General features: G+C 42.8%; 1 protein-coding gene across 5 annotated transcripts in view; it reads right to left on the bottom strand.

The window, feature by feature from the left end:
- The window catches only part of tsnare1 (T-SNARE Domain Containing 1), a 912,841-nt gene that overhangs the window by 165,147 nt on the left and 734,302 nt on the right, over positions 1-13,392 (bottom strand). For 4 of the 5 annotated variants that reach the window (XR_015757044.1, XR_015757042.1, XR_015757043.1 and 1 more), the window contains one exon: positions 12,409-12,645. The exons of the other annotated variant lie outside the window; for it this stretch is intronic. The gene's annotated coding sequence lies outside the window, so the exon portion shown is untranslated. Of the gene's footprint in view, positions 1-12,408; positions 12,646-13,392 lie in introns of those variants that run through there. 5 annotated transcript variants of the gene reach the window in all.

Genomic DNA, 13,392 nt, shown 5'->3' with positions numbered 1-13,392 from the left:
AAGAGAGTCGCAGAGGGAATGGTATTTATGGAAAGAGGATGGGGTGGAGAGAGAAATATATCTCAGGTGGTGGGGTCTGTTTATAGGTGGCAGAAATGGCAGAGCATGATGCGTTGTATATGGTGGTTAGTCAGGTGCAAGGTGAGGGTCGTGGGGTTCTGTCCTGGTCCTCACATTCCACCCCACAAACCTCATATACGTTGCATCATCCTCCGCCATTTCTGTCACTTACAAATAGACCCCACTACCAAAGATATATTACTTCCCCACCCCTATCTGCTTTCCATAAAAGACCATTCCCTCTACCACTCTCTTGTCAGGTCCACGATCCCCACCAACCCACCCTTTCCTCCTGGCACCATCCCTTGCCACTGCAGGAACTGTGAAATGTGCGCCCATACCTCCCTCTCACATCTGTCCAAGGCCCTAAAGGAGCCTTTTACATCCATCAAAGTTTCACCTGCACATCCATACATGTCATTTACTGTATCTGTTGTCCCTGATGCAGTCTCCCATACATTGGGTAGACTGGACACCTACTTGGAGAGAGCTTCAGAGAACATCTCCAGGACATTCGCACTAACCAACACCACCGCCCTGTGGCTGAACACTTCAACTCCTCTATTGTCACATCCTAACCACCTGGAGGAAGAGCACCTCATCTTCTGCCTTGGGGCCCTCCTACCTCACAGCATCAGTGTGGCCTTCACCAGTTTCCTCATTCCCCTCCCCCCACCTTATCCCAAATCCGACCTTCCAAATCAGCACTACCCTCCTGACCTGTCCTATCTGTCCATCTCCCTTCCCATCGATCTGCTCCGCCCTCCTCTCTGACCCATTACCAATACCCCCACCTCCATCTACCTAGTGGACTATCAGCCACCTTCCCACCAGCCCCACTCCCCTACAATTTATCTCTCCATCACCTTGGCTCACAAGCCTCTTGCCCGAAATACCTATTCTCCTGCTCCTTGTATGCTGCCATACCTGCTATGCTATTCTAGCACCACACTCTAATCTCCAGCATCTGCAGTCCTCACTTCTGCCTATAGTTATGTGTCAATATATTCTGCAAGGGAGAGGGTAAAGTGTCAGTAACTATGCAATCTGTCCAGGTGCTGTTGTCACAGTTCAACAGCTGTACGTGTCCAAAGCTGTGACCTTTGGATGCAAGGCTTCCAGCAGTATTATTGGTCCAAGGATGTATCATGAAAATTGTGTGTCAGATTAGGTAGATAGAGGTAAGTGCCAGCCTGTGGTGATTTAGATTAGATTACCTACAGTATGGAAACAGGCCATTTGGCCCAACAAGTCCACACCAACCCATTCCCCTACCCGATATTTACCATCGACTAATGCACCTAACACTATTGGCAATTTAAGCATGGCCAATTCACCTGACCTGCACATCATTGGATTGTGAGAGGAAACAAGAGCACCCGGAGGAAACCTACTCAAACACAGACAGAATGTGCCGAACTCCACACAGACAGTCGCCCGAGGCTGGAATCGAACCCAGGTTGATGAGGCGCTGTGAGGCAGCAGTGCTGACCACTGAGCCACTGTGCCACCCTAGGGCACTAGAATTGAGGAATGCATTTGAAAATTTACTAACCATGAGGTCATTGAACCCTTTTTTGCGCTGCATCAGATCCATAGGCCTCAGCTCTATTTCCTGATCATCTGATGCCATCTCCTTTAAAGGGATCTGAAAGGTCTCTCAGCACTCCAGAGTGTGGGAGATCTCTTTTATTTTCAACTTCCAACTTCTTCTGAGGCTGCCAGTGTCATTCTCTGAACAAAACTTCGAAAATAGTCTCTCCCATGCAATGTTGTTCTTTGCTGTTTCCCATGTCAGAGTCGCTTCCTGAGTGACTGACTGCCAACATCTGTTCTAGCCACAAAGCACATCAGTTTTAAAAATGGCAGACTAGCTTTTATCAGAATCTAGAAATTACAATGTTGGACCTCTTACTGACATGTGTAGCCAATGTCATTGCAAGCTATCAATCCAAACAGCAGGTAGCAAGATGTTGACATGGTACTCGCAGTTTAAACAATAGGTATGCATTAATTTCACAATTTCCCACATGCACTTGCTGGGATCATCCAATTTAGCTGCTGAAGCGTATAAACATTTTGACTTCTTCAAACTTTAATTTTCATAAGTAAACAAGTATTTAAAATGATGGGTATTTGACACTACCTTGATTGTTTACACCAATATTCATTTATTTTGATAGTTAATTGATGATGGGGGGCTGAATGTAAATTTCAGCGCAACTTGATGGTTACACTATTTTGAGAACTGTCAGACTATTATTATATTTGCACAGACATTGCCATTATGATGAAGTTACCAATGGTTTTAATTGTTTGATAAGTGGGGTGTTCTAACCTAATGTAATAAATCCCATTTATTGAGTTTCTTTTGATTGAAGAAGAAGAAGAAGAAGAAGAAGAAGAAGAAGAAGAATACAGCGCAGTACAGGCCCTTCGGCCCTCGATGTTGCGCCGATCCAAGCCCACCTAACCTACACTAGCCCACTATCCTCCATATGCCTATCCAATGCCCACTTAAATGCCCATAATGAGGGAGAGTCCACCACTGCTACTGGCAGGGCATTCCATGAACTCATGACTCGCTGAGTAAAGAACCTACCCCTAACATCTGTCCTATACCTACCCCCCCTTAATTTAAAGCTATGCCCCCTTGTAATAGCTGACTCCATACGAGGAAAAAGATTCTCACTGTCGACCCTATCTAAACCCCTAATCATCTTATACACCTCTATCAAGTCACCCCTAAACCTTCTTTTCTCCAATGAAAACAACCCCAAGTGCCTCAGCCTTTCCTCATACGATCTTTCTACCATACCAGGCAACATCCTGGTAAACCTCCTCTGCACCCGTTCCAGTGCCTCCACATCCTTCCTATAGTATGGCGACCAAAACTGCACACAATACTCCAGATGCGGCCGCACCAGAGTCTTATACAACTGCAACATGACCTCAGTACTCCGGAACTCAATTCCTCTACCAATAAAAGCCAGTACGCCATATGCCTTCTTCACCGCACTATTTACCTGGGTGGCAACTTTCAAAGATTTGTGTACATGGACACCAAGATCCCTCTGCTCATCCACACTACCAAGTATCCGACCGTTAGCCCAGTACCCCATCTTTTTATTATTCTTACCAAAGTGAATCACCTCACACTTAGCTACATTGAACTCCATTTGCCACCTTTCTGCCCAGTTCTGCAGCTTATCTATATCCCGCTGTAACCTGCCACATCCTTCCTCACTGTCTACAACTCCTCCGACTTTCGTATCATCTGCAAACTTGCTCACCCAACTTTCTAACCCCTCCTCCAGGTCATTTATAAAAATGACAAACAGCAATGGTCCCAAAACAGATCCTTGTGGAACACCGCTAGTGACGGCACGCCAAGATGAACCTTTGCCATCAACTACTACCCTCTGTCTTCTTCCAGCCAGCCAACTCCTAATCCAAACCTCCAACTCACCCTCAATGCCATACCTCCGTATTTTTTGCAGTAGTCTACCATGGGGAACCTTATCAAACGCCTTACTAAAATCCATATACACCACATCTACTGCTTTCCCCTCGTCCACCTCCTTAGTCACCTTCTCAAAGAATTCAATAAGGTTTGTGAGGCACGACCTGCCCTTCACAAAACCATGCTGACTATCCTTGATCACATTATTCCTATCCAGATGTTCATAAATCCTATCCCTTACAATTCTCTCTAAGATTTTGCCCACAACAGAAGTGAGACTCACCGGCCTATAGTTACTAGGGTTATCCCTACTCCCCTTCTTGAACAAGGGAACCACATTTGCTAGCCTCCAATCTTCTGGCACTACTCCTGTAGACAACGAGGACATAAAAATCAAGGCCAATGGCTTTGCAATCTCCTCCCTTGCTTCCCAGAGAATCCTAGGATAAATGCCATCAGGCCCAGGGGACTTATCTATTTTCACCCTTTCCAGAATTTCCAACACCTCTTCTCTACATACCTCAAAGCCATCCATTCTACTTAATTGTGACTCAGTACTCACATTGACAACAATGTCCTGTTCCTGATTGAATACTGACGAAAAGTATTCATTCAGTGTCTCCCCAATCTCTTCAGCCTCCATACGCAACTTCCCACTACTATCCTTGACTGGACCTATTCCTACTCTAGTCATTCTTTTATTCCTGACATACCTATAGAAAGCCTTAGGGTTTTCCCTAATCCTACCAACTAAGGACCTTTCATGTCCCCTCCTTGCTGCTCTTAGCTCTCTCTTCAGGTCCTTCCTGGCTACCTTATAACTCTCAATCGCCCCAATTGAACCTTCACGCCTCATCTTTACATAGGCCGCCCTCTTCCATTTAACAAGGGATTCCAATTCCTTATTAAACCACGGCTCCCTCACACGACCCTTTCCTCCCTGCCTGACGGGCACATACTTATCAAGGACACTCAATAGTTGCTCCTTGAACAAGCTCCACATATCAATTACACCCTTGCCTTGAAGCTTACTTTTCCAGGCCACACATCCTAAGTCATGCCTCACAGCATCATAATTTCCCTGCCCCCATCTATAACTCTTGCCCTGTAGTGCACACTTATCCCTCTCCATCACTAGAGTAAAGGTCACCGAATTGTGGTCACTGTCCCCAAAGTGCTCACCTACCTCTAATTCTAACACCTGGCCTGGTTCATTACCCAGAACCAAATCCAGTATGGCCTCACCTCTTGTTGGCCTATCTACATATTGTGTCAGGAAACCCTCCTGCATACATTGGACAAACACTGACCCATCTAACGAACTTGAGCTATAGCTTTCCCAATTAATATCAGGAAAGTTAAAGTCCCCCATAACAACCACCCTATTACTTTCACTCTTCTCTTGAATCATCCTCGCAATCCTTTCTTCTACGTTTCTAGGACTATTCGGAGGCCTGTAAAAAACTCCTAACAGGGTGACCTCACCTTTCCTATTCCTAACCTCAGCCCAAACTACCTCAGATGGCGAGTCTTCATCCATCGTCCTTTCCACATTGGTTTCACAGTATTCTTAGAAATATGAAAATATGATGTTTGGATTCACGCAGAATAGATTTAATTGTGTGATGCTTGCTCCAATGATCACACTCATGTTTTTAGGGCTGAAGGTTTGAGTCCCATTTCAGAATTTTACCACAATGCTGTAGTTCAGTACTGTAGGCCTGCTACACTGTTGGGGGTAATGCTAAATCAATCCAACTAGCACTCTTTTGAAGAGCAGGGTACCCATGATAGGTGTCCTGGTCAATAATTCTCCTTTAAGCAGCAACATAAATACAGATTACCTTCCACAACATCTCACTTCAGTGTTTGTGAGCTGGCTGTGCACAGATTGGTTGCTGTTTCTCTCACATTATAGCAAAGCTCTGACTATACTTCCACAATTCTTTATTGTCTGAAATCTATTCTGCGTGAATCCAAACATCATATTTTCATATTTCTAAGAATACTGTGAAACCAATCAAGAGAAACTCAATAAATGGGATTGATTACATTAGGTTAGAGTACCCTACTTCATCAATTTGAGACATCTGCTAGTTATGGAAGGTGCTGAATGAGAGGAATTGTTTCCTTTTATTTATAACTAATGATTGAAAATGTGTGTATAATTTATAAAAGGCCATTCTGTATTATCGCATTTCAAGATGTGAGTTGATAATGTTGTCTTCTCACAATAGCCTGGCTAATCAAGAATTGAGAGCTGAAAATGTGTTGCTGGAAAAGTGCAGCCGGTCAGGCAGCATCCAAGGAACAGGAGAATCGGGCATAAGACGTTCTTCTAATTCAACTCCTGTCTCATCAGCAATCAATCATCAAAAAATGTCAGTTTGTTGCACAAGTCGATGATACCAAGGATGACAATGTCATTCCTTCAAATCAGTTTAACTTGAGCTTATGTAGCATTATAATCAGACCTCTTGGTTATCTTAATCTAGTTTGGCACAAAATGTATGCTCACACCTACATTATTTATGTCCTCAAATATTTCATTTCTAACAAGACAACAGTAAGTAAGCTTTTTAATTTCACTTTGCATCATATATCAATTATTTGAATCCCAGAAATACATGTTGCAATTTTCTGTTTTGGTTTCTCAGTACGAAAGGAACCTATTTATACTCTGTGCTCAATTTTATCAAGGTTGATCAAGCATTTATAACCCAGTTCTTGAGATATAGGATTATGGCTGTGTTTTTAAGACCCAATTCAATTTGATCATAATGGCACCCTAATGACTACACACAAGCTGTATTTTTAAAAATAATTTTCGATAAGCATTCAATGGGAAGATTTCCTTATTCAAAAACAACAACAATATCACACTTTTAATATGATGAAGTGTCAAAAGCAATTCCTAGCTGCATTATAAAATTTAAACACCAAACCCATAAAGCAATATTCAGCAAAGTAACCAAAACTTGTTTAGAAAGGTAGGTTTTAAGGCACATTCTAAAGGAAGAAAGATAAATTGAGAGACAGAGATGTTTATTGAGAGAATTACAGAGCTTGGGGTGAAGATGTTCAAGAAACCAGAATTAGGTAAGTGTGAATACATCACAGGACTGCTGACTGGAGGTAATTACAGAGACAGGCCATGCCAGGATAGATTGGAAAACACAGATGAGGATTTTAAAAATCAAGGCTTTTTTTTTATTAGGAGCCAGTGTAGGCCATGAGTCAGGGTTATAGGTAAATGGAACTTCATGCAAGTAAAAACATAGGTCATCACGTTTTGAATAGCTTTAGGTTTAGGAAGAGAAAATGTAGGAGGTCAGGCAAACAGTCAAGTCAAGAGGTAATAATGTATGAATGAGAGTTTCAGCTTCAGAAAAGCTGAGACAAGAATAAAGTTGGTTGAAGTTACAGGGTTGGGAGTAGGCTTAGTGATGGCATTAATATGTGATTTGAAAATGACATAATTTCCCAACAATTTGAATACAAACAGCTGTAGCACATGAAAGGGGAGAGTCCTACAAAGGGTCTTTAGTCACAAACAGGGAATTCGAAACAGTTAGGACCAGGCCAGTTTAAAGTTACTCAGTTACCAGAAAGTGGGGCAAACCGGTTGGATAGGGGCAGTGTCTGTAGCAACATAGAAGGCTATTGTTTTGATCTTTTTGATATTTAATTGAAAGGAATTCTGCTCATCAAATACCAGATATGAAATAACATTTTGATTGTTAAACAACAACATAGAAGTCAAGAGATGGTGGTGGGAACAGGGTGGAAGAGGGTGGCATATACATTTAAGGGCTGTTGGCAGCTCAACAGCACCAAATATTCTGGTGGAATGGAATTACAAAATCTGACTGCAGTCATTCCTACAGGTTTGATCATTTCCTGCAATGACCATAGACATCTGACAACACAATGTCAGACCATACGAAATCTGATCACATACCAAAGCAAATTTCCGAGATAGTGCAGCCCATCCTGAATAAAGAGAATCTAGCTATCTCTTTTTGACATTCAATGACATTACCATTATTGAGTGTGATGGTGAGAGAGAAGGGCAGTTGATTTGCCATTAGCCATAAATTAAATTAGATGAGCAATTTGATTAGTGTAATTGCAGGAACAGGTCACAGATTTAACATTCTGTGCCTAGCAATGCCCCTCCTTGCTCCACAGTACTGTCTAGTATCTACAAGTCAAGAGTGTAATGAAATACTCTCCACTTGTCTGGACGAATGCAGCACCAACAACACTCAGGTTTGACATCATCCAAGGCAAACAGCTCACTCGATTGTGCCCCAAACACAATTTTGAATGTTCGCTCTCCCTCATACTGATGCACAATGGCAGTGCTGTATACTATATGCAAGTAGCACTGTAGCAACATATCAAGCCTTCTATTACTTCCAATGAAAGCTTATGAAATTGGAGATAATCAGCAAAAGGAACCATAAAGTTGTGTTTGTATAGCACCTTTAATATGATGAAAACTCCATTGTCCTTGACAGGAGTGTCCATAAAACAAATCATGTCACTGCGCCATATCAGATTTTTAGGTCAATGAATAAAAGCTTAATCAAAGACGTAGGATTTTAAAGAGGATTTGAAAGAAGGAGAGAAAGTTGGGAGTTGGTGGAGAGGGTTCGGGACCATATTCCACAGTGGGGGACCTGACCAACTGAAGACATGGCCATCAATACCAAACAAACAAAGTTGAGATGTCAAAGTGAAGAGAAATACATTGCGGATCTCTCGGGGCTGAAGGATATCATGCAGCCATGGGTTTGAAAGCAAGAATGAGAATTTCAAAATTAAGGCGTAAGTTGTAACCTCGTGACATAGGTTGCTAGTCAACTTGAGGTTGGAGACAGAGTGTAGGGATACAAAGAACAAAGAGAACAAAGAACATTACAGCACAGGAACAGGCCCTTCGGTCCTCTGGCCCTCCAAGCCTGTGCTGATCCAGATCCTCTATCTAAACCTGTCGCCCATTTTCCAAGGATCATATCCCTTTGCTCCCTGCCCATTCATGTATCTGTCTGGATCCATCTTACATTCTTGCCCCTACCACCTTTGCTGACAATGCATTCCAGGCACCCACCTCTCTCTGTGTGAAAAACTTTCCATGTATATCTCCCATAAACTTTTCCCCTCTCATTTTGAACATGTGACCCCTAGTAATTGAGTCCTCCACTCTGGGAAAAAGTTTCTTGCTATCCACCCTGTCTACACCTCTCATGATTTTGTAGAGCACAATCAGGTCTCCTCTCAACCTCCTCCTTTCCAATGAAAATAATCCTAACCTAACCAATGTCTTCTCATAGCTGGCACCCTCCGTACCAGGCAACATCCTGGTGAACCTCCTCTGCACTCTCTCCAAAGCATCCACATCCTTTTGGTAATGTTGCGACCAGAACTGTACACAGTATTCCAAATGTGGCTGAACCAAAGACTTATATAACTGAAACATGACCTGCCAACTCTTGTATCAATACCCCGTCCGATGAAGGAAAGCATGCCGTATGCTTTCTTAACCACCATGAGGAACCTTATCAAATGCCTTACCTAAGTATATGTATATGACATCTATATCCCTTCCCTCTTCAATCAACTTTCTCACCTCTTCAAAGAATTCTGTTAGGTTTGTAAGACATGACCTTCCCTGCACAAAACCATGCTGCCTATCACTGATAAGCTCATTTTCTTCCAAATGGGTATATATCCTATCCCTTAGTATCTTCTCCAGTAGCTTCCCTACCACTGATATCAGCCTCACAGCTCTGTAATTACTTGGATTATCCCTTCTACCCTTCTTAAACAAGGGGACAACATTAGCAATTCAAGAGAAGGCTTTGATCAACAGGATAGAACATGTATGTTAACCATGGCAACATCATCTAACCAATGCTCACTGACATATTTCAATGGCTCCTCTAGTTATTTTAACCTTGATAAAATCTTGTACTGTGTGCCCATCTTATAATTTAGGGATTAGTAAGATTAATTTCGAACATGTATTTGTTGAGTTGGTGAATACAATTTTCTTGAAGGAAGTCAGCACCCCCTCAGTTGTTGAATTTAAGATGGTTAGTCTGCCATTTAATCTACAGAGGAGACACTCCTCAGTAATGTTTGACATTGTGTACTCCCTCTCTGCAAACACATAAGGTTTTGTACTGAGGCTTTGGCTTGTCCTGAGTCCATCTTGTAATGGTCGCAAGTTCAAACCTGTCATTCAACAAATGAAACTTGTCACAAGGACTTGTTAAAAATTTCCTGTGCTTCCCATTCCGTGATCCAAGCGATATCTGATGGTTCAACCTTGCTCAGGATGTTTGCTCTGTGTATGTGACGCTAAGATGGACTGCAGCTTTGAGGTGGACAGAGGGCGGTAGGGGGGGTTACTGAGGAGAATTCTGGGAGAAGTGACAGAAGAAGGGAGTCATGGAGAACCCAGTGCTCAACAGAGCATCCAACAGGGAGCGGTAGTGAAAGCAACTGAGGAGGATTCCGGGAGAAGTGTTACCTTCCGACCAGGCTATAGCAGGAGTGGCCATTCTGGACAGGGTCTGTGAGGTTGAAGTGTGGGTTTTGGTGAACGTCACACTTTGCTGAGGAGGGTGAGCAGTATTAAGGTGTGGCCGTGTAAGACCTTTCCTTTTCTTTTTCGCCAATAGTTACAAGAGACGTAGTAACACGGGTTAGTGAAGTGGTATGCTCCTCCTGTGAGATTTGGGTGATCAGGGAGGAGTCAAGTGTCCCTGACAACTGTGTCTGCAGGAGCTGTGTCCACCTGCAGTTCCTCTCAGAATGTCGGTTAGAGCAGCAAGTGACTCACTGAGGATCACACGAGACATTTTATAGCTAGGAGTTTCAGGGATGTGGTCACATCAAAGGTTTAGCCAGACAGATGCAAATGGAGACACAGGCAAATAGTGCAGCTATTCCCCTCTCAAACAGGTATACCATTTTGGACACTGTTAGGGAATGGCCTCTCAAGATAAGGCAGCAGCAGCTAGATCTGTGGCACCATGATTGGCACTGTCATACAGCAAGGAGGATCAAAATGTAGGTGAGGGTAGTGACAGGGGAGTCTGTAGTCAGGGGCACTGGTAGGTGTTTCAGTAGCTGTGTGGGAGACTCCACGATGATATCCTGCCTCCCTAGTACCAGGGTCAAGGATGTCTCAGAGTGGGCAGAGTGTGCAGTCAGAGGTCATTGATCCTTTTGGGACTAAAGATAGGCAGGAAAGGAGATGAGGTCTTGCAAAAGGAATTTAGGCAGTTAGGTAGAAAGTTGAAAAACAGGACTTCTAGGGTTGTAATCTCAGGTTTACTCCGTGTTACATGTTAGTAAGGCCAGACAGACTATTGTTGACTGTATGGCTAAAGAACTGGTGTAAAGGGGAGGTCTTCAGATATCTGATCAATGGGATCTCTTCCAGGGCAGGAGGGACCTGTACAGGAAGGACAGCTTGGAGGGACAAGTAAATCGAGCAAGTCTAATAGGAAGAACAGGCAGGGCCAGGCTCATGAACAGAGTGGGACTGGCAGTCTGAAATGTATTAATATTAATGTAAGGAGTACAACAGGTAAGGCTGATGAAATTAGAGCCTGAATTAGTTCATGGTACTATGATGTGGTAGCCATTATGGAAACTTACTTGAGAGAAGCTCAATGTTCCAGGTTCAGATGTTTCAGATGAGATTGAGAGGGGTGTAAAAGGAGTGGGGGAGTTGCATCACATATTAAGAAGATTGTCACAACTTGGAAGGAACTTGCTGAGGAAGTGGTGGATGTGGGTAAAATTACAACATTTAATGGACATTTGGATAAATGCATGAATAAGAAAAGTTTGGAAGGATACAGGCCAGAAGCAAGCAGGTGGGACTAGTTTAGTTTGGGATTATGTTGGCATGAACTGGTTGGACCAAAGGATCTGTCTCTATGTTGTATGATTCTGTGACTACTAAGAGAGGAGGACATCTTGGAGGACTCATCGAGTAAGGCGATATGAGTGGAAGCCAGGAATACGGAAGATATAATCAGGGGCGGCACAGTAGTTCAGTGGTTAGCACTGCTGCATCACATTGCCAGCAACCTGGGGTAGATTCCTGCCCCTGGGTGACTGTCTGTGTGGAGTTTGCACATTCTTCCCGTGTCTGCTTGGGTTTCCTCCGGGTGCTCCGGTTTCCTCCCACAATCCAAAGATTTGCAGGTCAGGTGAATTGGCCATGCTAAATTGCCCGTAGTGTTAGGTGCATTACTCAGGGGTAAATGTACAGGAATGGATCTGAATGGGTTACTCTTCGGAGGGCGGTGTGAACTTATTGGGCCGAAAGGCCTGTTTCCATACTGTAGGGAATCTAATCACTCTGGTGGGTTATATTATAGGCAACCCAATAGCCAGTCGAAAATAGAGAAATAGATACATATTTAAATGCAAGAGGGGGGTATACTTTAAATGACAGGACGCTTAGGAGCACTGATGTAAAGAGGGGTCTTGGGGTACAAGTGCTGAGCTCCCTGAAAACGACAATGCAAGTGGATAAAGTGGTAAAGAAGACATATAGCATGCTTGACTTCATCAGTTGGGGCACTCAGTACAAATGTTGGCAAGATGTAAAAACAAGAGTTGTTGGAGGGTAATTTTAACATTAAGGTAGATATGTCCCCAGTGCCTGTTGGGATCTACCCCAGGACACTGAGGGGAAGGGAAGCGGGGAGATTGCCAGAAAGATGCACAATAGTCGCCGACATGAATGATGGGGCAAGTGCTGAAACATGGAGTTGTTGTGACAGCAATGCTCCCATATTAGTTGATGAAAAACAATTCTTAGAAGAGAACAAAAATCACAAGAACCACCAGAATAGATAATGATTTGAACTTTATTACTGTTACTAATTTGCAATTGAAAAAATCTGCCTAATGGTTTTCCACTCTATAGTTGTGTGCCATTCTTGATATTTGTTAGTTTGAAGGTATATAATACCATGAAACTGCTCTTATGTTGACAATATTTATGTGGCTGCAACTTGCATCATTCCATTTGATTTATTCTTTTTTGTGGTGAGTTGGAGAAGTACAAAGGATAAAACTGGAAAATCCTGAAAATAAAACAGAGGCATGTAATTAGCTCATCACTTCCAGTATCATGCTACTATACTTTAGAATATTGAGACCACACCTGAAGTCCTGTGTAGATTTAATTTTCTTACCTAAGAATCAGACATATTTGTCTTGCAGGAAGTCCAACGAAGGCTCTTGGGATGAAGGGATGGTTCTATGAGGAGAGGATTGAGTAGGCTAGGCCTGCAGTCCTTAGGATTTATGAGAATGAGAGATAGCAACAAAACAAAGAAAAATCCCCAAGAGGCTTGATAAGATAGATTTAGGGATTGCACTCCTAGAATAAAGAGTCAGCTATTTTGGACTGAATAAGGAGAAATATTTTCAAACTAAAGAAGTGTAGGTATTTGGAATTTTCTAACCAACAGGGCTGCGGATGCTGAGTACATATTTGAATACCGAAGGAATTAAGAGAAATAGAGACAGGGGAAATGCCTATAACTGTGTTGAATGGCAAAGCAGACCCAAGGTCTGAATAATCTAATCCTGCCCCCATTTCTTATGTTCTTATGTAATAGTAAACTTCTCATTTGAAATAAGCCGTTTCCTGATTCAGATAGGTCGCTTTTGGATGTCTTTTTGTCGTTTGTGTTCCAAATGTTTGCTGAAATCAGAAGATCGGAGATGAGAGAAGCCCCAAGGTTCACTGTGGAGGCTGCTGATTTCAAATTTAAGCCTATACAGTATAACACTGAGAAGAGCAAAGCACTACAAGTATGAGACAA

This window comes from Chiloscyllium plagiosum, unplaced genomic scaffold, assembly GCF_037043375.1.
Source record: "Chiloscyllium plagiosum isolate Xiang-an unplaced genomic scaffold, Cpla_swu_hap1 HiC_scaffold_4, whole genome shotgun sequence".
In the NCBI taxonomy this organism is placed as follows: domain Eukaryota; kingdom Metazoa; phylum Chordata; class Chondrichthyes; order Orectolobiformes; family Hemiscylliidae; genus Chiloscyllium; species Chiloscyllium plagiosum.
Note: the sequence above shows the minus strand (reverse complement) of the source record. Positions and strands in the feature narration are given on the sequence as shown.